Here is a 23,373-nt window from a genome sequence, read left to right on the forward strand (position 1 = left end):
AATAATGATTCCTGTTTTATAACCACAAAGTACTGGGAGCCTGCCAAAATGAAAAGTATATATGATTAACTTCACAAGTAAAGATTGGGATTCAGCACCTTCACTTCGTGTCCATGTTGTTTTTCGGCCACCTATCGCCGCCTCCTCACCATCCATTTGTCTCCTGAGACCCCTTGCTGGAGCTGGACTCGGACAAATCTACTAAATTAAATGTGCCTCACAGTGAGCAGAAAACCTTCACCTGAAATTATTAGGTGTTTGAGTTTCCAGGTTTTTTGTAGAGGGAATTTTTTATACAAATTCAACATTACTGAATTAAAGCAGTGCTGCTCCTCTGGCACTGCTGATCATGTTGATGCAGCTCCCCTCCCACCCATTTATGCCACATAAGCAATGGTGATGGTGACTGGCTTGGAATGTAGATTTGCTCTTGAAGGCATGGCCTCCAGCAGGGAGAGGAGGGACCAGATCCAGGAAGAGTGGGCCTATTGACAGGCCCATTATGTGTTTAAGAGCTCTTTTCATTCCATCCTTGTTTAAATGTACCCTTGTAATCAGCTCTACCAGAGAGTTATTTCCTTTAAGTGATGAAACATCTTTAGCACATATTGTTAGAACTGTACAGTATCGTGATAACAGAAAGAGATGCTTAACATTATTTGATATTATTGCCCCAATTTATTTTCATTCCATTTTAATTTCAGGCCTTATTTTTCTACATAAATCTTACTTGGCACAGTATTTTATTGCCAGATATCACCAAGTTATGGAGTTCAACATTTTTATACCTAAAAAAACAATAAATGCAAATATTTTTTCCTAGGCAGACACAACTATTCACAATCAAATGTAATTAATTCATATTCTGGTTTTTGTCCATATTAATGTAGACTAAGTGTCAGAAAAATTGAAGAGCGTGTTCATCTTTAAAATCTCAAACATCTGTGGACAAATTATCCTGATATTTTGCAGGCAATATTTATTGTGTTTATTTTGAGTTTCCACCCAATGGCCACAATTCCACCTCACTCTTAAAATCCAGTGCTTCTCAGAGGGATTCACACACTCTGAGATTTTGTCCCAGGAATCTCTGTGCTCTCCTCCCCAGCTGTGCTCCCTTTGCCCCATGCCAGCTCTCCAGCTCCACTGTCTAGGGCCTGCTTTGTCCATTGCAGGAGAAGAATTCCTCCTCTGAGCACAAAACTGCTTAATGTCCCCACCCCCTCACATGGCTCACCTCCCTCTTCTAGAGCTCTACTCAGACATCAGGTCCTGCACATAGGTCTCACTCAACCAGGCCATTCAAGATGGCACCTCAGAAGTGAGCACTGTTTCTGTTCTTTTCACCTATCATCCACTTTTAATTTGTATTTGTTTTTTATCACCTGTAATACTATGGATTTATTTGTTCATTTTTGTATTTTCAACCTTTCCCCAGAAGTTTCTTGTTTTGTACTAAATTCTTAAAATGTTACAGTGTCAACACTTCCTGGGATGGTTAATAAATTGAGTGGGATCTAAGATGAAGTCATAAAGGCTATATTTTTATACCCATCTAGTGTTTCTTTATTGTTGAATGTCCCATATCATGTGTGGGCCCCATTAGCCTCAGAAGTTCCTGTCATGAGGTAATGAATGTAGCATTGCTATGTCATATGCATTGACACTTTTGTCCCACTTCAGTGTGGTCTCTTGGGGCATCTGCTTGGTTTTCTGTGGTTGTCCTTGCTTATTGACGGTTACTATGAAATCATCTGTAGCCACCACTTCATTCTCAATATGTGAAAGCTTTGCAAGGGAAAAAAAGCAGGGGGTGGGGATAACCAGAGAAGCCTCTGTGTCATCACAGGGCCAGCAGCTGCTCAAAAGTGATAGTTGACTCAAGGCACTGACAGGAGCAGAAGCAGAATGGCTAGAATGTGTGTCTTTCTGTCTTTACTGTGGTGCAGGAAGTTGGAAGCTTTCAAATTTCAGCTCTATTTTATTCTGTTTCCACAAAGTTTCCTCCTGATGATTGTGAATTGTGACATATATTTTCCATCCAATGATAGTAGAACGCAAACGTGCCTTCTTTCCTTTTAACCATCAATATCCCATGAGGAATCGCAAGATTTAAGCAATACCTTAATTGTTTTCTTTCTGCTTTTTTATCCTTCTCACTAAACTTTAACATTAAGACTGCCAATCTTTCCCTCAAGAGTCTAAAATTTTAGTCAACCTGTCCTGTAAAAAGTGAACTGCCGGTGCCTCTTCTGTTTGAAATCATGGCAGGTGTGAACATGAACACTAGCTCCACCTTCATCTTCCCAGGACTCTTGGGCCACTCCAGTGCCCAACAGTTTCTCTTTGGGATGTTTTTGACATTAGCTCTCACCTCCCTAGTGGGCAATGCCCTAATGATTCTCCTGATTCAGTGAGACCTCCAGCTCCACACCCCCATGTACTTGCTCCTGAGCCAACTCTCCCTCATGGACGCCATGCTGGTTTCCACCAGTATGCCCAAAATGACTGCTGACTACTTGACTGGAATCAAGTCCATCTCCCCTGCTGGCATGGCTTGCAGATGTTCTTCCTTCTCACTCTGTGTGAGAGTGAGAAGCACTCTGGAGTGCTTCCTCTTTGCAGCCATGTCCTATGACCGCTTTGTGGCCATATGCCACCCTCTGCGCTATCCCATGCTCATGAGCTGGCCACTGTGTCTGAGGATGACCATGGGGTCCTGGTTCCTGGGAGCAGCTGACAGGCTGATGCAGGCAGTTGTTGCCCTGAGCTTCCCATTTTGCTGCAGGCGAGAGATAGACCATTTCTTCTGTGAGGCCCCCACGCTGGGGTGCTTGGCTTGTGCTGACACGTCTGTCTTTGAGGATGTCATGTACTTCTGCTGTGTGTTGATGCTCCTGGTGCCCTTCTGCCTCATCCTGACCTCCTACAGTCTCATCCTGGCTGCTGTCCTCCACATGCGCTCCCCAAACTGCTGGCTGAAGTTCTTGAAGCACAGTCAGAGGGGGAGATGTGGGGACAAGTGCCTGGGGTACTGCATAAATGGCATATGTAAAGGGTCTCTGAGTGGCAGGCCACTCCCCTGTGCTAGGCATGTGAGAAACAAACCATTGACCCCATAAACACAGCCCTGGGTGAGAGGCCATGTGCTGTAGTCCCTGTGCTTGCTCCACGGCCCACTCCTTGATTGGCCACTGCAAGGACAGTTAGCAAAAATTGCATTGGTGGCTGCCTGTAATCTGCTTAGCTACTGCCTGAGTATATATACATGGTATCTGCACACTAAAATCATACCTGCTTTGTTAGAGTTTGTAAACAAGTCTGGATGGCGCCTGGCCAAATGCCAGAGGGAGTGGTTTGTGAAGTAACAAAAGCAAGCCATTAAGTGTGGAGATTCCTTATTGGTTGACTGCTGTATCTATTTTATGCTAATTAGATAAGCTGTGCAAAATGTATAAATACCTCTGTTATCCTACAATAAACGGCTCTCATTCCTGCTGCATCAACGTACACAAGTTATTCGTCACCCCCTGGTTATTTTGCTGCAGCCGGACTGCGGGGCTGCTTCCTGCTTGCTCTCTGGAGGTCTTGATTAGTTACTCCACAGCCACACTCTCCTCTACCTTGTTCAGAGTACCTTCTCACTGGAAAAGCACGCCCATGCAAATAATGACTAAAAGGTCATCTACTTGCCCAAACAGGAAGGCCTGTACAAAGACCTTGGTATTTCTTAGGGAGAAGGTATTTAACTTTCATATATACATAGATATAGATATAAATATATTTTTTCTGCTTTACTCTGGATCATGCGTGAAGGTCCACACTTTGAGTTTGTTTACTGAGCTGTCTTCAGCAGGTCAAACTGTGGATTGTTAAAACTCTGTCAGTTAAAATGTCAGTAACATTTCTATGTTATGCACCACAGTGGTTTCTTTTTTAAATAATGAACTAAGTGTCTAGTGATTTTGAGTACTGAGTTTCTTTGCTGCCCGTCAGTGTATGATTTCCACAGTTGGAAGCTTAGACTGCAGGCATCCTCTTCAGAGGTTTCCACAAGTCTCTGCAATTGCAGCTCACACCCACCTCATGCAACAAGGCCCACTGGGGCAGGAAGGCACAGCACCCCTTGGGACAGGACCTGGGCCTCAGCAAGGGAACAAGGCAGGGAGGCTGTGCCATCCTGGAGGAGACATGGGCCTGGACAGCATCCTTCACTGCCCCAAAGGCATCAGGTGTGGGGCTCTTACTTAGTGTCCCTTCTCCTCCCCCAGCCACGGCCAACTGCAGAACCTGTAAAGTGCTTTCTCCTGGACAGCAGAGCCTGGTCTCAACCCTGGTGCTAATGGAGACTTGGAAACTAAAGGAAGCTTGGAGTTTGAGCTCCTGAGACTGGAGCCCCCAGCCAGCACATATGGAGCTGCAGCGTCGCAGGACAGCGCCCCCTGCCGGCCCTACGAGGCTGCGCAGCTGCGTGGTTACCCTGGCCCTGGGGGCGGCCGCTCTGCGACTGTGTCTAGAGGCCAAGTGGCTGCAGGTGCTGTCTCTGCCTGGGTGTTTCCCTCCAAGGTCAGGATGCTGGTCAGAGTCCCGTGTCGCACTGTTGGTGTGTCTGCTGTTTTCCTGCCAGTGATCCTCCCAGTCTGGCACCTTCGCATTCCTAGGCCCATCGCTTAGCGGAGAGGCATCTGTGCGGTGTGCAGTGAGAACCACCATGACTTGGCTGCCTCCACCTCTCTCTGGGTCACGTGCCTCTGTTCCTCTTGGAATGGTGGTGACTTACTCAGCCGCTTTTCAGAGCTTCTGCATACTTCAGCCAGCAATGAACACGGATCTCAAATGTTCCCAGTATTATGGAAACTTTTCCATTTTGGCCAACTCTTGTGAGCACTTGGCTTTTCATTTGAATTTTCCTGATGACAAATGGGCCCTGAGGACTTGCCATCAGCAGATTGTCTATGTGCTTGAAGCCAGATTTAAAATTAGGTAGTCAGTGTAGTTAGGTAAATCGGGTCTAATATCGAGTGAAATCTAAAATGGAGGCCATGTTGGGAATGACTCAGGGAAAATGCAGGACAACTCATGGAATGTTAATGAAGTCCTGAAAAGGCCCTAGGCCAAAGTCCACCTCAAAGAAATGTTAATGGAGCCCAGGAAACAGCCCCAACAGATTTGGAGATAGCCTATCCCAAAAGGTGATAATTAAGCCCACCTGTGTCCCACCCCTCCAACCTACATTCCATCACCAAAACTATAAAAAGGGGAAACAACCGCACTTCCACGGATTCCCACCTCTTGGGTCCCCTTCTTCCTCAGGGAGAAGTCTTTTCTGCTGTCCTTTAATAAACTTCTAATTTCTATTCTGACCTTGCCTCGGCGTGCTTCTTTGGTGTTATTCTTCAACATCGGGGAAGCAAGAACTCCTCACCGGTCAACAGCGGTTTCATGCTTATGTTCCTTTTTGTCTTTTGAACTATTTCAGTTTTGGAAAAGGAGTCTGTGGATACTTCAAAACCAAACACAGCCATTGATTGCATAACAGAAAGTATAGGGCACTCAGAACACTGTTGGGAGTTTTAGAAATAAGAGTCATGTGTTATGAATTTTCTAACATATCTTGTAATTCATTGTCCAATTTAATTGGTGTGTGTGTGTGTGTGTGTGTGTGTGTGTGTGTGTTAGAGAGAGAGAGAGAGAGAGAGAGAGAGAGAGAGATTTCTCTTCCACCTCCTCTGTTTTGCTAGAAATTATAACTTTATTTCTTTTAATTATGATTTCTTACAAACTACTGGTCTTCCATTGGAGGGCAGATTTCACTGAAAATCTAAGAACTTTTTGAAATTTGGACTTGGGTGTTTTGGAACAGTCTTTGTTTAACAAATGATTACATACTCAAAATAATTAATAAGGAATAAATTTGACACCTTTAAACAAATTCTTGAATATGTAAAGAAAATAAATTTGGCTATGAATTTTTAATAGACCTATCTTTCACACATATTTGTGTAATCTTCGAAGACAAAGCTAGTGAATTAAAAAAATCATCCCAAGGCTGTGTGCTGGGAGCCATCAGCCAAGTAGGTATGACAATTTCCTTGCCAGCGTACCCCATGTTTCTTTAGTGGAAGGACTCATGGAAATAGGACATTTTGTAGCGACATTGCATGTAAGGTGACCTTGCTCAAGGACCAGGGCGGATCCGTGTTTAGGGTGTTCCCGGTTTAGAATAGGGCGTATCCTGCTGCCTGAGTTCCTCTTGAGTTCTTAGGGTCAGACAGTATTTTTGGGAGACAGAAGTCCAGTGGAGGTGTGGATTTGGGCAGAGAACGTGGATTTCCCCAGAACGTGTTTGTAGAAGGCCAAAATCCACAGAACGTGTTTGTAGAAGGCCGGTGTGAGATTGGGAATAAAGAATTGCTGTTTGAATCTACAAGCTGTGTGGTGGCTTGTGATTTGTGCCCAGCCAGACTGTGGCAGCTGTGGTTTAAAATACCACCTATAGTGTTTACTGTTGTGTTTCTTTTCTCCTCTTCTGATAATCTTGTCTGGATCTGGTTCCCCTCTTCACCACCTTTTCTTCTCTTGATTGAGGCTCAGTAGTTGTCCCTGGTCACGTGGTGGAAGCTGCAGAGGACTCTAAGCAGAGCAGGAATAAAATATGCTGAGGAAACAGAGCAGGGTAGAGAGGCTAAGGAAAACTTTATTTTCCTTTTAAAAACTTTTTTTTCTTAATCTTTTTTCTTGTTGCTATTATCATTACCATAAATTTAATTCTACATGATTAATTGATGGCAAAACAGTCCATCCCTTCTCCCCTGAGAGCCAGCCTTGCCATTGCTCCCGCGGGAGTGCCAGGGTTGCCCTAGGTGTCCACCACTATCACCATGATTCTTAGGCCTGCTCCCGCCCCTTCCTTCCCAGGCCATGCCATGGGGACTGGCTCCTTCTGCTGCCCTATGAAAAGACCACTGTTTTCTCCCTGAGGCCACTTGCCACAGGGCTCCCATTAAGACCTGCCCTCTGTGCTTCTGCTTGCTGGTTCCAAATGACTCTTGTGCATTGCGCTTGCCAAATCCATCTCATCTGAAGGAGTGCCAAGTCCAGGCAGCTCTGGTGCCCTCAGCCACTCCCTTGGACGTGTCTCTTTGCACAAGCCAGGGCTCAGGGCCATTGGGGTGAGGGTGACTGATGCCCCAGTGAGCAGAGGAGGCTAAGTGAGAAATGCTTCCTGTGGTGTTTACCTGGTGAGGTACAGGGAGGTGGAGGCGGCCCTGCAAGTGCACGTGTGGCACTCGAGGCTCCTGGGTGAGCCTTCAGCAGAGCGCACAGCCACCTCAATGCTTCACCAGTGCACCGAGCATCCATCCTGCCAGGCCTGCCTGGTTCCGGGGGACTGATCTGTTTGCCAAGAGCATGAGATCCAGTGGAGGGGGACTTTACCACTGAATGGGAGAACTGAAGACGTTGAATCCTCTGAGAGTGCTGGGTGGAGGGTGTGTGCTGCAGAAAGCAGCCTGGCATGGAAGGGAGGCAGGTAGGTAAGATCTACCACCCAAACTCTCAGACTCCAGTGGAAGGCCTGCAGACCAGGACTTAGGAGGAGTGAGGGAATGTGATGGAGCAGAGTGGTGTGTACTTAAAAGTGAGTTCCAAGTGCTGGAAATATACCTCAGTTGGTAGAGTGCTTGCCTCACATGCACAAACCCTTGTGTTCAACCCCCCGCACAGAAAGAAAGAAAGAAAGAAAGAGAGAGAGAGAAAGAGAGAGAGAAAGAAAGGAAGAAAGAAAGAAAGAAAGAAAGACAGACTCAAAAATGAGTTCCAAAAGAAATGTCTGCATTAGGATGAAACTGTATGTGTATGTGGCAAAACTAGAGGACGATAATTAACTTAGTTTTCTTTATAACTTACTACTTAAAATTTCTATCTCATGAAATGGTGAGGGCTCAGCATTTTGAGTAAAAGGTACTAGAATTATTCTTGGTTGAAGATTCCCCAAATTACAATTTATTTATTTATTTATTTATTTATTTATTTATTTATTTAAATTCATAATTTTATTTATTTATTTGTTTTTTTTAAAGAGCGAGTAAGGAGAGAGAGAGAGAATTTTTTTTAAATTAATTTTTATTGTAGGTTGTTCAAAACATTACATAGTTCTTGATATATCATATTTCACACTTTGATTCAAGTGGGATATGAGCTCCCATTTTTACCCCATATACAGATTGCAGAATCACATCAGTTGCAGAACCATTGATTTACATATTGCCATTCTGGTGTCTGTTGTATTCTGCTGCCTTTCCTATCCTCTACTATCCCAAATTACAATTTAATAGAAACTTTCAGAGCAGCGAACTGTCATGAGAGGCAGTAAATTTTCCCTTCCCAGATCTCACTTGCCCAAGTTAGTGAATTTTGTTTTCATTAATATGTTCCTGGAATAAATTCTTATTTCAAAATGTATAACATTCTACAATGATTATATATATATATATATATATATATATATATATATATATATATATATATATATATAATGTATTATATGTATCCATCCATACATAAAATTCATGTAAAAATTAAAGTCTGAAACTCATGTGGAGAGCATTTTGGGGCCAGTTTGCAAGATAATAGAGGAGAGGTGGGTAGGAAGTCTGTGTTGCGTGTCTCTCCAACATTAACAAGGATTTGTGGAGTGAGGTGGGGAAACAGACTTCACCCTGGGAAAGAGTTGTATGTCCAGGGGAGAAGCTGCCAGGTGTGGACCAACTTCTTTTTCCATCCTTACACATTAACTAGCTTGCTACTAGAGCACTCATCTTTGGATTCAGGTGTAGCTCTGCTTGTCAATCCAGATGGCACTGAATGGCACAGAAGGTATAGTTTCATTAATAATCCTGGTATCTTAGGAGTGTGCTCCAGACCTGGGTTGAAGGGTGGGCAGAGTCGTGAAATGTGCCTGTGGAAATTCTAGGTGCCTCATAGAAGTTTCCCCCAGAGGTAGATGCAGGACACTGAGGGAGACAGGAGTGAGCGATGTTGGCTTTCCAGGGCTGCAGGGAAAATGTGGATGTGGCTGTGTAGACTCAGTGAACACCACAGGAACACAGTCAACTCAGAAATGCATAGGAGGAAGAACTTAAGAGCAATTGAAAATATTTGATGTTGTAGTCCATTTAAAAATTCTGTGTGGGAGGCCATCCTTGCACGTGATTTGAGTTACCTCCATGGCTGGGTGAGAGGCACTTAGATACAGCTGTGTCAGAGCTTTCCCCACCCTTCTCCAGGTCCAAGGGCTTGTCTGTGCAGAGGCATGTCTGACCACTCACCCAAAGACCCAATTGTCACCCCTGACCATGGGATGCTACCCCCTTTAACCTTCATTGGATGCGATTTTCCCTGGAATTTTTGGTTCCCCAATAAAAGCCCACTCCCTGGCGTGTTCTCTCTCTCTCTCTCACTAGTCTCTTTAGTAAACCTCGCTACCACATTAGGTGGCTAGAAGCTGGAGCTAGGAGAAGCCGTCCTGGAGCTGGTTTTAAAGGTAATTGAGTCTTGACTCTTTAATTTAAAACTCCCTAGCATTTTTCTCACAATTAGAACCTTCTTTAATGAAGCCAGCGCTGTTCGCTGGGCAAAATTCTGTCTGTGGTAAGTCTTTAATGGCACCTGCAATGGGCACGGGGTCTGCTAAACACAGGGATCTCAGTAGTAAATGGTCAGGGGGTGACTTTAATAAAGTGGAAAATTGAAAAAGCAAAACCAGAGGGAAAATATGCTTCCATAGACACAGTATTGCTCAGTTTGAGTTGTGATTCTCACTGATGTGGGAAATGTTTGTGACCAACCAGCTCACAGGAGCCACACTGCCTGAAGTCTCCACCTGAGTGTGTCATCAAGGCTTCTGAACTGTGGGTCAGAGCCTTTGGAACAGCCAGGACAGGGGCACAAGCAGGGTCCCAAACCTCACTCAGCGCTGGTCTTTTTGACTCACTTCTAGGTCATTTCATTAAAAAAAGGACCACAGCAAAATGCTGCTAGCAGTCAGGGAATTAGAAATAAGGTTAAGAATTGATCTAGTGCATGATACATAAACAGCATTTATAAAAAATATATGCAAGGCTAAATCACTTATGCACTGTTAGTGACCTAATTTTCATATATGCAAATATAAAAATTGATTATATTTAAGCTCAATAGTAATTATCAATGAGATGCTCAATTTTTGTTGTTCTTAATTATATATATCAATTATATGTCTATATTAATTATATATATCAATTATAGATGTATATAATCTCCATTTGAGGTAGAGATTATATATACAGAACATTACAAATAACTATAAAGTAAGGATACAAGTAACCACCTTCCAAGTATAAATAAATAACATGAACACGTATGATTTCCCATATGTAGAATAAAAAAGTTATGATTCAAATTCTACACATTAAGAAAACAGAGAAAAGTAAAATATATTTGTAAAGATAGGTTGTTGATTTTGACTACATATAGCTTTCATTTCTTACATATAAACAAGGAAACTATTTAAAATCATCTTATATTTCATCCTCTGTAAGTTTTATCTACTTAAAATTTTATTTAAAATGCAGTTTTATTGTCATGATATTTATGTGTCTATTTGTGTATTTACTCATTTGTTCATGGGCTGCTGTGGTGCATGCCCTTGAGAGAGGACTCTCACATACCAGGCTCATGGTAGAACGGTCTCTCTAGCATGGCCCATGTATGTTAGTCATGAGCTCAACACCCATGATTGAGCAACTGCTGAAGGCCAGGTCTGTCCTGGGCAGTGTCCATCATGAGGTTAACCCTGGTGGAGCAACGACAATGAGAGGTGAGTGGAATTGACCTGTTCATTTAATAAACAGAAGGCCAAGGTGGACTGCAAACCCCACACAGCAGAACAGTAAGGAGACCAGAGGAGTCTGGGTCCAGTGGGAGCATTGGGATTTTAAGAAGCCTGTGCAGGGTAGGCCTCTTTGAGAAGGTGAGAGCTGACTAAAGAGAGGACTTCAGTTTGTTATGTGAAATTAACTGACACTTTGAGACCCAACATAGACTCAAAGGCCAATTGAGCAAGCTAAGCATGACCCAGGAGCGGATCAAGTGCAGGCCTGCTCTGTGAAACGAGCCATGAGTCTTGATTACAAAACACGCATCAGTAACCTCACTTATCAGGCAGACCTATGTAAGTGACATCGAGATGCAGCACTGTTTTCTAATTAATTAATTCTATCTTTTTAGGAAAAGCAGAATCGAGATGAGGCCCGACAACCACAGCACCAACACTGACTTCATCCTTCTGGGACTCTTCTCCTCTTCCCACTCCAGTGTGGTCTTCTTCTCCTTCCTGTTTGGCCTTTTCATTGTGACCCTAACAGAAAACGCCCTCATGATCCTGCTCATCCGCAGGGACCCGTGCCTCCACACCCCCATGTACTTCCTGCTCAGCCACCTGTCCTTCATGGACATCCTGCACGTTTCCAACATCGTGCCCAAGGTGATCGCCGACTTCCTGTCAGGCCACAGAGCTATTTCCTTTGCAGGCTGTGGGATCCAGGTATTCCTGTCCCTCACGCTGCTGGGTGGTGAGTGCCTCCTCCTGGCTGCCATGTCTTGTGACCGCTATGTGGCCATCTGCCACCCCCTGCGCTACCCAGTGATCATGAGCGAAAGGGTCAGTGTGCTCATGGCTGCAGGGTGCTGGCTGGTTGGGACCCTCAAAGCCATGGTGCACACAGGGCTGGTACTGCACTTACCCTTCTGTCACTCTAGGGCCATCAATCACTTTTTCTGTGAAGTTCCTGCCATGCTGAAGCTGTCCTGTGCAGACACTTTACACTATGAATGAGGGGTTTATGTGAGTGGCATTATTTTCCTGCTGATTCCTTTCCTCATGATATCAGTGTCTTATGTGCAAATTCTTCTCACTGTCCTCAAGATGAAGTCATCAGAGGCCCGGAAGAAGTCCTTTTCCACCTGTTCCTTCCACATGGTTGTGGTCATAATGTACTATGGGCCCTTTATTTTCACATATATGAGACCCAAGTCATACCACACTCCAGGCCAGGATAAGTTCTTGGCTATATTCTACACCATTGTCACACCCACGCTCAACCCTGTCATCTACAGCTTCCGGAACAAAGATGTCTTGACAGCCATGAAAAACGTGCTCAAAAGTAGTTTCCCATATAGAAAATGAACAGGAAAGATGCCTGAAGTTAGTCTTCTTTCAATCATGAAACACTAAATGCTCTGTCTTTATGTTTGTTTTTAGATTAAATTCAATGTTTTATCATCTTGAACACTATGTTGAAATAACATAAACATGTTGGATGAGTAAACCCAGGCAAAAACTGTGTCTGCGTTACCCTTAATGATTTTTATCCAAGAGCTCTGGAAAGACTACATTCATATCAGCAACCACATGGCCTTAGGTTCTTCCAGTGCTCCCAAGAAAAAGCTTCCCTGGTTCTCCCAGTGTAACTCCCTGTACAGACTGCACGACATTCCCCTTCTGTGTGGATAGGTATTTAGACTCATTTATTGAGATACATCATGTTCAAAAATAACAGCGGGCAAACCTTACTGCGGGTGTTTAAGGTTGTTACAGAACCTAAAGAATAAGATCCAAAGAGACTATCCTTTGAGGACCCCTGGACTGCTTGGTAACCATTACCCTCAGCTTGCAGGTGGCCTCTGAGGCTGGCAGTAATTCTTCAGTATAGCCCTCTGCCCTGCTGTGTCCTGCCTCCTGGTGACTTTCACAGGAGCAGGTTGCCCTTGTGCCCCTTCAGAATAAGTCCTATCTGTGGAAGACACAGGGTTCGGCCCTGACACGAGCCAATCCACATCTTGAGGAGTAGGAGATTAGTGGTCAGTGTGGACTGGGGATTTGTGAGGTACTGTCCTCACAGCATAGCCCCTCAGAAACTTTGCTTGCAGTGACTCTTCAGTGACAACTCACACAAAGGATTGCAGTCAGTTTTCACTATATGTTGTCTCAAATAGCTTTTCAGACCTGTCTCTCTGTCTTTATATCACTGATAAGATAAAGAATTCATGAGGGAAATTCAAGAGTGAAAGCTTACATTTCCTATAAAAGAAGGAGCTGGAATTAGGGATGGTTTTAACCCTAATCTGTCTTCAGCACATTTGTGTGCAGTGAAGTAGAAAAAACTTAATCTCATCCTAAAATACCAGCTCAAAGAATATGTTCACTCAACCATCTCCTTCGTGGGTGGAAATGATACCACCAGTTACCAGTTTCCAATGATGAGTTCTGCTCCCTCACATGTTGAAGTATAGCATTAGAGAAGCACGCCGCAGCAAGCATAAAATGCAGGGTTTATCTAAAAAGGGGGTCACATGGACTTCTCCCAGGAGGAGAAGGGGGCCATAGCTGGTATCCTGGTATCTCAAGAAGTGAGGTACTTTTGGTTTTTTTAATATGTCTCAGGCTTCCTTTGTTCTCCTGCTCTCTTCCATTATCTCTCTCCTTCCTGCATATATGACTAGGCACAGGAGATGCTCAGGTGTGATGGCCCAAAGGTGAGAAGCAGATGGGCTGGAGGGGGGAAGAAGAAATGATCTGGGCAGGAAGGAGGGCATAATTAACAACTTGTATAACTCCCTGTATGGAGGGACAATCCCTGGGACAGGTTACCTTAGCAACAGGTTGGAGCAGGGGCAGGTTATTTGATAAGGGTGAAGGAAGGACTCTAAAGGCATTTCAGTGCCTCAGGGAACAGTCTTCAACTTCCTGGCCTCCTTTATCTGGCCTGACTCAATTTTCCTATCTACCCTGACTTCTTGTCTAATTCTGGCTTCAGAAATAGGTCTCTTCATACTAATCTGCTCATCCTTCCATTGTGCTGGCTCACCACTATGGTGGGAGAGTACTTGGAGGTAAATTATTGACAAGAGCCAACATAATCTAATGGCTTTCAAACTCCAGGACCCACATGTTTGGAAATTCAAATTGCTTGTGTATTAAATAAGACCATTAAGGTTGTGTCAGCAATCTGGTGTATCCCACCATATGCTGCTCATCTCTTTTCAGCAGAATCAGTTGTGAAAACTCTTGAAACCATGAAGAATTGCACGAAAAATCCATGAAGGACTCGGTACAGCTGTGCTCTCCTCTGACGGCCCCTTCTAATTCTGTGAAAGCCACTCAATATTGTCAGTTCTGCACAGCAGGTGGCAATACAAAATGAATCCTTTTTTTCAGACTAATGTGTGAACAGGCACTAAAAGAAACTAATGTGAATTTATGTACCCCCAAATTTCAAAGCTCTCTCAGAAAAACTGGCCTCAATATCTAATTAAACAGTTGATTCCCCAAACACATAGGAAATTAGTGTAGTCATTGTGGAAAGCAGTGTGTGGAGGTGCCTCAAGCAACTAGAAGCAGAACCACCACGCCCCACCAACCCCACCCTGTATATCCAAATGAAATGACATTAGCACATCAAGCAACATTGACACTGCTGTGTCCATCCCAGCAGGGTGCCCAATAACCAAGAAATGGAACCAACCTCAGTGTCCATCAGTTGAAGAATGGAGAGAGGAAATTTGTACAGACACACAAAAGACACACCATCAGACATGGACACATGTGATTCTGTTATTCATGACAACACAGATGGAACTGAAGATCACTCTGTCACATGAAATAAGATGGGGACAGAAAAATAAGGGTCAATACTCTCACTCAAATGTGGAAAAATAATTATCTCATAGGCGAGTGGGAGAGTGGTCACCAGGAGGTGGGGCGTAGGGAGGTAAGGAGAGATGGGGAAAGTAGATCACTATTAACTAAGCTGTAGTTACAAGGAAAAGGAAATCTGATGTGCATTGCACAGTAGGGTGACAACTTGTGACAGGATGCATTGCACATTTCAGAAAACTAGAACAAAGGATTTAGAAAGTACTCATCATTAAGAAGTGAGAAATGCTTGAGGAGATATACATGTTCTGGCTGATTTAAAGATTTCACAATGTAGTCATTTGTTGAAACACCACATGGAACCCCATTAATATGCACAGTGTGTGTGGTTTTATGTATCAGTTAAATCTAAATTTAATTAAATGTAAATTCCAGAGAACTGTAGGAAACGGTGTTAGCCTTTCAACATTGTGGCCAAAACACCTAACAAAAACTATTTAGATGAGGAAAAAATTATTGTGGCTCATAGTTTCAAAGGATTTAGTCCATGGTCTGCTGTCCTGCTGTCTCCAAGGCGAAGTTCTGTAGCAGAAGGGCACAGTGGAGGAAAACTGCTGGGCTCATGGCAGCCAGGAAGCGGGGTGGGGGGGGGAGAGGGAGGGAGGGAGGGAGGGAGAGAGGGAGAGAGAGAGAGAGAGAGAGAGAGAAATGGGGGAGGTCCAGGAACAAAACAGTCCCCAAGGGCTCTGCTTCCTCCTTCCCCGCCCTTCCCCTCCACCTTCCTGCATCCACTCAAGTCACTAGACCATCACTCCTCACTCATCTCACTCATGGTTCTTTACTGAAAATAGCAAGTGAAAGAGCAAACTTTTCTGGGATTTTATATCTCATGTGCTACATCCTTTGCCTTCTAAGGCTAAAACAGGCAACAGAGTAATCTAATACCCTGATAATCATCACATTACACACCTCCCTAGGTTCTCAGACTTCCTTGAATCTTCACTATTAATTTCCTACACCAAAGCATGGAAATAATTTTTAAACTCTATTGTTTGTAATTTATAGTGCATCATTAGAGAATTAGGTTTTGTCATTAGTATGAATGACCTCATAAAAAAATTTTAAAAAAGAAGAATAAGCAAATGTGCTTAAAGATTAAATTTAATAAGGTGATGTTGTATAAAGGAATGTTGTTTAATGACTAGATTTTAGCTCTTTATTTCACAAAAATAACAATGTGATGACAGATATATTGTAATCATAGGTGATGATGGGAATCAATCTGCCCTACTGCTGTAGTCACTTCACTGTTGATATGCACCCCATGTTATCATGTTATAAATCTCAAATACACACAACTGTAGTTATTGTAGAGAACTAAGAGAAGGGTCATTCTTTGCTTGTCCCTCAGGGATGGGGCAGATTCTGGCAGATGGAAACTGGGCTGGTACCTCATCATCAGCAGTACGTGGCGGTGCCAGCTCTCTTTCCATCTGAATCCCCAGGGATGGTCCTGTGAAGCTGGCAGAAACCCTGCAGGGACATAGACCATCACAGCACATGAGGAACCCAGGATAAAGGGGGGATGGGGGCTGTATTTCCAAGTCCTCCCGGCTCCTGGGCTGAGATCGTCCAGCACACAGCCAATCCCACACTATTGGCTTCAAGGGTGCAGAGTAGTCGTGTCCCACATGGGTGGTGCTGAGCTCACCCAGGTTCTGTGGAATTAAAAGAGAGATAGAGAAGGCATGCCTTAGAGCCACCACAGCAACACAGGGACAGAATAGAGGAGAGACAGTAGCTTATCAGAGACATTTGTGTTGGAAGAGTGATGGTGCTTTGTGGGGAATGGGCAGCAATGAGTGGTCGAGCTGGTGGGCTGGTTTCTGGCTTGACCTACTGCACCTGGTGGAAACCTTCACTGTCAGAGGGCTCACTTGGGCAGGTCCATGTCAGACCTGGTGGAGATGATGTCCCTGTGACACCTGATCACAGATTCCCATCAAGGGCAGTGACAACAACTAGCAGATGACAGATGGTCACCAGGCAGTTATCTCATGGATTAAGAAGCAGTGCTCTGAAAATTCAGAGGGACAAACTCAAGCAGTGGTTGGTATAAAGTGGGCCTGTGGGTTCAGGTGGTTGACTTCATGGGAGGAACATGGCCTTACCCTCTCTCCATCAGCCCTGCACATATGGGAAGCCACAGCAAGCATTCCGACCCAGGTGCCCCTGCTCCTCAGGGGCAGATGGGATTGAGGGGCCAAGATGGAATGGTCTGGGCAAGAAGGGGGCATAATTAACAACTTGTATAACTCCCTGTATGGAGAGACAATCCCTGGGAGAGTTTACCTTAGCAACAGTTTGGAACAGGGGCATTAGAGAAGAGGTCAAAGTGGTTGACCATCTTCCCCTTTAGCTCAGGACCACAGCAAAATGTGAGCACATTTTGACCCATCAGTGAGCACAAAATGCATTTCTCCTGCATGTTGGTTGGCTCAGTCACATTCCCTTATATCTTAGATCACTTTCTAATGGTCTCTTTGAAGCAGATGGAAGCCATAGTGACAGGATAGTAGCATTTACAAGGACACAGTAATCATAGAGACAGCGATGGTGAGCACAAACCCTGAGCACATCCTGTGGCAGACTGTGCTCCTTACCCAACTCTCACATTATTTAATATGCCTTGTTTAACCTTCAAAGCAAAATTGTGACTCACTGCATTTATTAGAAATTTATTGCAGATGTAATTTCATAGGTGATTGTGAACAAAAAGGCCCCAAATGGAATCTTTTCTGAAACTACATATGATTAATTTTTCTTCTTTTTTTCTTTTCATAGGAGATAGAGTTTGTCCATTACTATTTTTTCATAATTACTTGTGCCAAGGGTGTGCTCCTACCTAGATAGGGTGGAGGATTATGTCTTTCTGTAGTCATTCTTCACAAGACCTTTTGTAACACAAAAGGGATCACATCCCTTCCATCTTTATATTGATTCAGCATCTGACTGCTGCCTATCGGGTGAAAGTTCAGTGTCATTTGATGAATTATGAATAATAACCAGCTGTTTTCAACCATCTGGTCACTAACCTGCTAAGTCCCCTATCTCAAATTTTTGATATGAGTTGCAATTATGATGTCAACTGTGTCTCAGAATAATTTGTTATTTTCTTATAGTAAAAAATCCAAATGCTCATGTCAGACTTAATGTTCACAAGGTTTTCATATCAAAAACACTTGTCAAAATGAACATTTTTCATGAAGAGTTCATAGTGTTATTTTTGTCTTTTTCTTGTCTTCTGCTCAACAATATAATGTCAACAAATAATTCTAGAAGGAAAAGAAGTCTGCATGAGGAGTTACAAGCTACAAGGTGAGTGGGGCCAGAAGAGATGGGGATCCAAGGAAGATAACATTTCCAGAAGGGGGTGCATGTGGAGCAGGGGGCTCCTGAGAAGGTTACCTTGAGAAAAGACTATATTTCGAGAAAAATCATGGAATTAATAAAACTTTGAGACTCAACATGGGTCGAGGGTCCTTTCAATATGGAAAATATCATCATTTGATTCAAGCAAGTAAAAGATCATCCTGAAAAATGTGGCCACTCTAAGCCCTGGACTAGAGGCCCTTGATATTGATTAGAAACATGCCTCACTAGCTCAGATTGTGTTACAGAAACACACAAAAATGTGATTGGGATTTAACTATTTTTCTTTTCTTATATTCATAATTAAGTAATCATGTGTTTGATAATTTATTTTTCTTTTTAGGTTGAATATGGACACTCAGTATGAGACCTACGATCCCATTTTATCCTTACATTCATATTTAATTAAGTATTTTAATCATTTCTTTGAAACAAATCATTCTGTATCAATTCTAAGGAATAAAATAGAATAAAAGAAGCATTCAAAGTTATTACTCCACCTTTCTAGCTACAGACAAGATGACTTTTGAGAATCACATTTCTATTCACTTGGTCCATTCATGTCATGTTGTATGAGTCATTTGTACCCAAGCTGGTTCTGAGGAAGGCCACTGTGGTTTTCTATATGTTCCAGCTGTCCTGGAACTCTCATCTTCATCACCACACTTGACAGCTTCAGATCCAGAAGCCTCTGCCACCCTGACCCTAGCTCATGTGGATGGTGTGACTTCCAGCCAAGCACCTCTGTTGCTTGCAGTCATGCTGCGGCTGCAGATCCTGTGGTACAGCTGCATCAAGGTCTCCCACCACATCAGAATGTGGCCCTGGAAGAGCTCCCTTGATGCTCTAGACACTGTGATAGCTGTGTGGGCTGCTCCAGCTAAGATGCTCAAAACACATTCAGAATGTAGCCTAATAGTTTTCTAAAAATGATAAAAGTGAGTCAACCTAATGCCGACATAGTAAAGGAAAATGTGCTAATACTCATGATTTCATTTGTTCCTACTTTTAAAAATATTTTATGTGGAAACATATAAATATGTTTAGAAAAATATGAGAGGAACTGGGGATGTAGCTCAGTGGTATTCCCTCTGCAAGAAATCCAGTATCTGTTGTACTTTTAGGCTCTCGTCCACACAGAACAGCTGGTGATTGATTGCTTTAGCGATGGGTTCTGACCATGCAGGTTTTAATTTTTACTTTGTTGAAGTTGATTTTATTTGTATTTTACTTCCACTATCTTACCATTCTGATGGGTCAGTTTACTTTTCTTGTATTTGAATTCATCTGAATTCAAGAGACCATTTTTTCATAGTACAGAATGAAAAATAAAATTAATAACTTATCCCTCCCAGGTGCCAGAGGCACATCTGAATTGACAAGTGTCAGTGCAAGCTTCATACTCTGCTAAATGAAGGTTTCACTGCTTTCCCTCTTCTCCTCACTCCCTGGCACTTGGCGAAGAAGTGGAAGTGGCCGGTGTCTACAAGGACGTGGGGCTGTACCTGCACTGGGGGCTTCACCACATGAGCACTGACCAAACCTTAGGACTTCCTCCAGTAGAGATGCCCAGAGTCAGGGCTACAGAAGAGGGGCCACTGAATATTCTGAAGTGTCAAGTATGGCCCCAAAGGGATGCTGGGCTTCTCTGCAGGAACCCCTCTACAGCTTGGCCAGTGTGATGACGGTGGCACTACCCAGCCATCAGGAAGACAGGGAGGCTCTGGTTCCAACCATGTTGTCACAGAGAAGCATGTGACTGCATTAGCAGAACTGTGATTACAGCTTATGAAAAGTCACCCTCTATAAGGTACTGGGATAGAAGACCTGCAATTTACAGGTCTCATTAGTAATTCAACTTCAAAATGGATATTTTATTTTAATTGAATGCATATAAGTGCCATATACATTCCTTCAATTGAGCAACTGGATGGCCATGTATGTGTGCTTTGATATAAAGGTTCCTGTGTTCCTTAAACATACCTGTGTCCAATTCTAGGGAGAGCTTTTGTAATCACAGATTGTGTGTGGAGTGGTTTATGTTAACCTTGAAATTCTTACCTGAATGGTGAGGAATAAGGCACAGCCCTGCCCTCGGTGCTGCCACATTAAGGAGTCAGTGGGTGATGGGTGATAGTCAGATGGGTGATAGGTGAAGTCAAACAGGCACGAGTGACCCGAGGAGTCCATTTGGGCTGGTCCAGCAGGTGCACAACCCAGGGTGTGCTGCAGAGGAGAACTGAGAGACGCATGGGGTGTAACACACTGGAGGACACGGGAGAGGAGCTCCTGGGGTGGGGGAAAGGAGTCTGTGAGGGGCAATACTACAGCCACGCCAGGACGAGAGCCCAAGGTGGCCTCAGTCCGACCTCCCTCTCGGGACACTGAGGTCGTTGCCCCTGTGATCACACTCTTGTGGACTCCTCTTCCTCCGTGGGGTCTAGAAGTGGCTGCTGGGGATGCTCCATGGCCCAGAAGCAGGGGTCAGGTCAGACCGGTAGGTTGAGGACCCTTGGGCTGTGTGCGCTGCAGTGTGCGGCAGAGCCCCCATTCTCGGAGGTGCAGGTGCGTGGTCCGCCCCAGCCCACTGGGCGTCCTGGGGCGGCTCCTCCTGACCAAGGCTGCCCGGGAGAGCCAGCAGCCGGGAGGCTCAGCTCCAGAGGTCAGGGACTACACCGGAGTCCTCTCACTGTCCTCAGTGTGTTCCCTAGGCATGCGGCTCAGCCTGGGACCCCGACTTCACGCCAGGGCCAGCTGCTCCTGTTAACTTCAAGGAAATACCCTGAAAATGTTCTCTTTCATTATTTTTCTAGGTATTTGTCAAGTCACCCTAATTAACATTGCTGCTGCTGCTTCTCTCCCTCCTGGCTCTTGTCCTCCTCATACCTTCTCACCCTTCTCCTCCCTCTCCTCCTCCTTCCCCCTTATCCTCACCCCTTCTATCTCCTCCTCCTCCTCCCTGCTTCTCCTCCCTCTTCTCCTTCTCCCCCTTCTCCTCCCTCTCCTCCTCCACCTTCTCCTCCTCACCCTTCCCCTCTCTCTCCTCCTCCTCCCCTCTCCTCCCTCTCCTCCCTGTTTTCCTCCTCCTCCCCTTTCCTCCCTCTCCTTCTCCTCCTTCTCTCTCCTTCTCCTTCTTGCCCCTCATCCTCACCCCTTCTGTCTCCTCCTCCTTCTCCTTTCTCCCTCTCCCTCTTCTCTTCTCTCTCTCCCACTTTCTCCTGTTATATTACTGCAGTGTAGTTGTACACAAAAGCTGGGTTTCTCTGGACATGCACAAAATTTTAGGACTCAATTCCTGTCCAAGTTGCCCTCCTTCATATTTTCCTCCCCTGTCTATTCCCTTATTCTTCTTGCTCTTTCACTTATCTGTTTTCAGTTGGTGCTTTATAGCTATACATAGAGGTGAAATTCACCTATGTATACATGCACACAGTGTAATGTTGTCAAATTTGTTATTCTTTCCTCCACCACCACCCCGAACTCCTTCTTCTACTCCCTCTATCTTTATGGTAGCCAACCCTTCCTTTTTTCTACCTGCCTTTCTCTATCTTCCACTCCTTAGAGAAAACATTCTATCCTTGACTTTCTGAGTCTGGCTTGTTTCGATTTCCTGTTCCACCCATTTACTGGTGCATGCCATAATTTCGTTCTTACTTATGACTGAGTAAATCTCCATTGTGTACATGCACCACATTTTATTTAATCCATCCATCTATTAATAGGCATCTGGGCTTATTACATAACTTGGCCATTGTGAATTGTGCTGCTATAATAAACATTGAAGTGACTCAATCACTGATTTTAGTATGCTAATTTTGTTCTTTTAAATAAATAACAAGGAGTGGGTTAGTTAGGTAATAAGGGGTTCCATTCTCAGATTGTTCAGAAATCTTCATATTTCTTTCCAGAGTGTTTAATACTAATTTGCAGTCCCACCAACACTGGATTAGCATAACTTTTTTTCCCACCTCCTTGCCAACAATTATTATTATTTGTGTGCTTGATAATTGTGAATCTAATTGGAGTGAGATGGAACTGCAACGTGGTTTTTAATTTGTATTCCTCTAATTGCTAGAGACGTGGAGCATTTTTTTAAAAAATATAATTGTTGGCCATCGATATTTGCTGGGAGCCATCAGCCAAGTAGGTATGACAAATTCCTTGCCAGCTTACTCCCATGCTGTCTAGTGGAAGGACTTCTGAAAGGTGACCTTGCTCAAGGACCAGGGCAGGATCCGTGTTTAGGGTGTTCCCCCTTTAGAATAGGGCGGTTTAGCATAATAGGAGATTAGGGTGTTCCCCCTTTAGAATAGGGCAGTTTAGCATAATAGGAGATTAGGGTGTTCCCCCTTTAGAATAGGGCATATCCTGCTGCTGAATTCCTCTTGAGTGCTTAGGGTCAGACAGTATATTTTGGGAGACAGAAGCCCATGCGGTGTGGATTTGAGCAGGGAACGTGGATTCCCCCAGAGCGTGTTTGTAGACGGCCGGTGTGAGTTCGGGAATAAAGAATTGCTGTTTGAATCTACAAGCTGTGTGGAGACTCGTGATTTGTGCCCAGCCAGAGACTGCGGCAGATATTCCTTTTTTTGAGAAGTGTCTGTTTACTTATTTTACCCAATTATTGATAAGGTTATTTGAGTTTTTGTGTGTTGAGTTTTTGAGTTTTTTTATATATTCTGGATATTAATCTCCTGTCAGAGGCATAGCTGGCACAGATCTCCAATTTTGTAGGTCTCTCTTCATGCACTTAACATTTCCTTTGCTGTGCAGAAGCTTTTTAGTTTGATGGCATCCCACTTATTGATTCTTAGTGTTATTCATTGAGATTTAAGGGTCTTCTTGAGGAAGTTGATACCTGAACCTGTAGGAGGGAATGTCACCTTATGTTTTCTTCTAGCAGTTGCAGAGTTTCTTGTCTAAATTATGAGTCTTCAATTAATTTTGATTTCACTTTTTTTGCAGAGTGAGAGATTAGATCTAATTTCATTCTTTTATATATGAATATGCAGTTTTCCCAGCACCATGTTTTTAAAAGGCTAACTTTTCTCCAACACACGCCACCTTGTCAGTATCAGGTGGCGTGGCTATGTGGGGTTTTCTCTGTGTCAGTGATCATGTCATTATTCTTTGTAGTGATGTCTTTCTTAGAGATCATTCTTTTAGTTATTTCTTACGAAGGTAAGATTTTATTTTTTTCTTAGATTCTGATAGATAATTTTGCTGGATATAGCAAATATGGCTGC

General features: G+C 43.8%; 2 pseudogenes; both read left to right on the top strand.

Annotated features, from left to right (window-relative positions):
- Positions 1 to 2,279: 2,279 nt before the first annotated feature.
- On the top strand, positions 2,280 to 4,674 carry LOC143641704 (olfactory receptor 2T8-like; annotated as a pseudogene).
- Positions 4,675 to 11,284: 6,610 nt separating this feature from the next.
- On the top strand, positions 11,285 to 12,226 carry LOC143398907 (olfactory receptor 2AJ1-like; annotated as a pseudogene).
- The last annotated feature ends 11,147 nt before the right edge of the window (positions 12,227 to 23,373 follow it).

Source organism: Callospermophilus lateralis, chromosome 5, assembly GCF_048772815.1.
Source record: "Callospermophilus lateralis isolate mCalLat2 chromosome 5, mCalLat2.hap1, whole genome shotgun sequence".
In the NCBI taxonomy this organism is placed as follows: domain Eukaryota; kingdom Metazoa; phylum Chordata; class Mammalia; order Rodentia; family Sciuridae; genus Callospermophilus; species Callospermophilus lateralis.